Raw genomic sequence first — 2,497 nt, 5'->3', positions numbered from 1 at the left:
CTGGGCGTGGTGGCGGGCGCCTGTAGTCTCAGCTACTCAGGAGGCTGAGGCAGGAGAATGGCGTGAACCTGGGAGGCGGAGCTTGCAGTGGGCAGAGATTGCGCCACCGCATTCCAGCCTGGGCAACAGAGCAAGACTCTGTCTCAACAACAAAGAAAAAACAAACAAAAAAAAGGAAGTTCTAGTTTACACTAAAGAGAGACTCTGCGAAGCAGTGAAGCGTATTCTAGAACAGAGATTGGCAAAGTTTCTCTGTCGAGGGCCAGCGAGTAAATAGTTCTGGCTTTTTAGGCCAGATTTTCTTTGCCCCAACAACTCAATTCTGCCTTCATAGCTAGAAATCAGCGCCAAACAATATATAAATGAACGGGCGTAGCTGCATGCCAATATAAATTTTATTGATGGACACAGAAATTTGAATTTCACATAATCGTCATCTATCACAAAGCATTATTATTCTGATTTTTCCCCAGCCACTAAAAACTTTAAAACCATTCTTGGGGGCCGGATGCAGTGGCTCACACCTGTAATCCCAGCACTTTGGGAGGCTGAGGCAGGTGGATCACTTGAGGTCAGGAGTTCGAGACCAGCCTGGCCAACATGGTGAAACCCTGTCTCTACTAAAAATACAAAAATTGGCCGGGCCTGGTGGTGTGCGCCTGTAATCTGTAATCCCAGCTACTGGAGAGGCTAAGGCATGAGAATAGCTTGAACCTGGGAGGCGGAGGTTGCAGTGAACCAAGATCGTGCCACTGCGTTCCAGCCAAAGTGACAAGAGTGAGATTCTGTCTCAAAAAAAAAAAAAGAAAGAAGCTGATGGAAGAGCTTCTGATGGAGTGGGGATGGTGTAGTGAGGTGGTGAGGATGTGGTGCAAAGTCCCGGATATAAACTGTTCTACCCTCACCTTAGTCTTGGATGCTCCAACTATAAAGTGTGCCCCTTAGATTGGATTATTCCAAGGTCCGTTCCAACCTTAAAATACTTTTGCCAACAAAATAGCTAAGTGCCCCTTGAGGTGTTAGGGGTCACGGTTCCCTGGGCTTGAATCCCAGCTCCATTCCTCATCAGCTGGGTGACCTTGGTCAGTGTCTGCGCTTCCCTGGGCTTGTATTTCGTCATCGGTAAAGGGCGAATGATGACGAAAAGACTGACTTTGTGGGGATGCTGTGAATCAACTAACATACGGGAAGAGCCTGCAAAGAGCAAATACTCCGTTTACAGGCGCTTGAGGGTGTGTGTGTGTCTTAAGATGGTTTTGTTGACCCAGTAAATGGCAGACGGGGCTATCGGGTGGGCGTGTAGACATCTCCGGTCCTTGCTGCAAAAGTAATTACCGACCCTGTTTATCCTGGGCGTAAAGCTTGGGCTGGGAGCTCCACCCTGCTGCTTCCTATCTGCTTGATTTGAGGCAAATTGTTTTCTCTCTCTAAGCCTTATTTTCCTTACGTGTAAAATGGTTGGTTAAAGCATTTAGGGCAGCGCCTGACTCCGAGTTAAACGTCGGCAGTTGAGTCATTTCTCCTGCTCACGGTTTTACAAGAATCATTTTTATAAAATCTGGTGAGGTAGGGACTTATTGGTCCCATTTTCCCGATGCAAAAACCCAGGGCCCTTCAGGCATAATATGGATCCGGGCTAGGAAGGGGCCGGGTCCCAGGCACTTGGGTCAGGGGTCTCAGCTGGGGCCTCAGGGACTTTGGTCCTGGCTGGGACTTGGGCCGGCTCCAGGCATCCAGATCGGGTCCTCAGCCCCGCATCCCCCGACGCAGATGGGCGCGTCGGGCGGCTCCAAGGCCAGGGTGAGACAGCTGCCGGACCCCGGCCCTCCCCGCTTCTCCGCCCGCGGGGACTTACCTGCCCTCCTCCCGACGTCACGCCACGACCGTGCCCGGAAGTGCGCGCTTAGAGCGCAGTGAAGCTGGGCGCCCTCCCCGCACCACCCGGACGCCGGCGTGAGGCAAGGCGAGGCAATAGCGCCGCGCTGATTGGCTGAATGCCGATTCGCCGCGCGCTCTGCGACGCCGAAGCGGGCCAATCCGGGCATTCCCCGCCCAACCGCGATGCTCCAGCTTCTGTCCTGAGGCCCAATCCGAGGCCCGGCTCCTGGCACCGCCCTCCCAGGAGTGCTGTCCTGCGCGCTGCAGCCAGTCTGCGAGGGTGAGCAAACGGCAGTACGCGGGTCAAAGCGCATTATGCCTGTGTTTTTGAACGGCTAGTGAGCTAAGAATTACTTTTCCAGTTTATTTTTTATTTTTGAGACCGGGTCTCTCTTTGTTGCCCAGGCTGGAGTGCAGTGGCGCAATCATAGCTCACTGCAGCCTCGAACTCCTGGGTTCAAGCGATCCTCCCACCTCAGTCTCCCAAATAGCTGGGACTACAGGCGCAAGCCACCGCACCCCGCTGATTTTTGTTTTGTTTTGTTTTGTTTTTTGAGACGGAGTCTCGCTCTGTCGCCCAGGCTGGAGTGCAGTGGCCGGATCTCAGCTCACTGCAAGC

The 2,497-nt window shown here is 53.1% G+C and overlaps 1 protein-coding gene across 3 annotated transcripts in view; it reads right to left on the bottom strand.

The window, feature by feature from the left end:
- The window catches only part of CCDC130 (coiled-coil domain containing 130), a 37,570-nt gene that overhangs the window by 13,927 nt on the left and 21,146 nt on the right, over positions 1 to 2,497 (bottom strand). Inside the window, exon 1 of one of the 3 annotated variants that reach the window (XM_011953189.1) lies at positions 1,856 to 2,031. The exons of 1 other annotated variant lie outside the window; for it this stretch is intronic. The gene's annotated coding sequence lies outside the window, so the exon portion shown is untranslated. Of the gene's footprint in view, positions 1 to 1,855; positions 2,032 to 2,497 lie in introns of those variants that run through there. One more of the 3 variants, XM_011953191.1, reaches the window with a different exon arrangement.

Source organism: Colobus angolensis, unplaced genomic scaffold, assembly GCF_000951035.1.
Source record: "Colobus angolensis palliatus isolate OR3802 unplaced genomic scaffold, Cang.pa_1.0 Scaffold36, whole genome shotgun sequence".
Lineage (NCBI taxonomy): Eukaryota > Metazoa > Chordata > Mammalia > Primates > Cercopithecidae > Colobus > Colobus angolensis.
The sequence above is the reverse complement of the archived record's forward strand: the minus strand, read 5'-3'. Positions and strand labels throughout refer to the sequence as shown.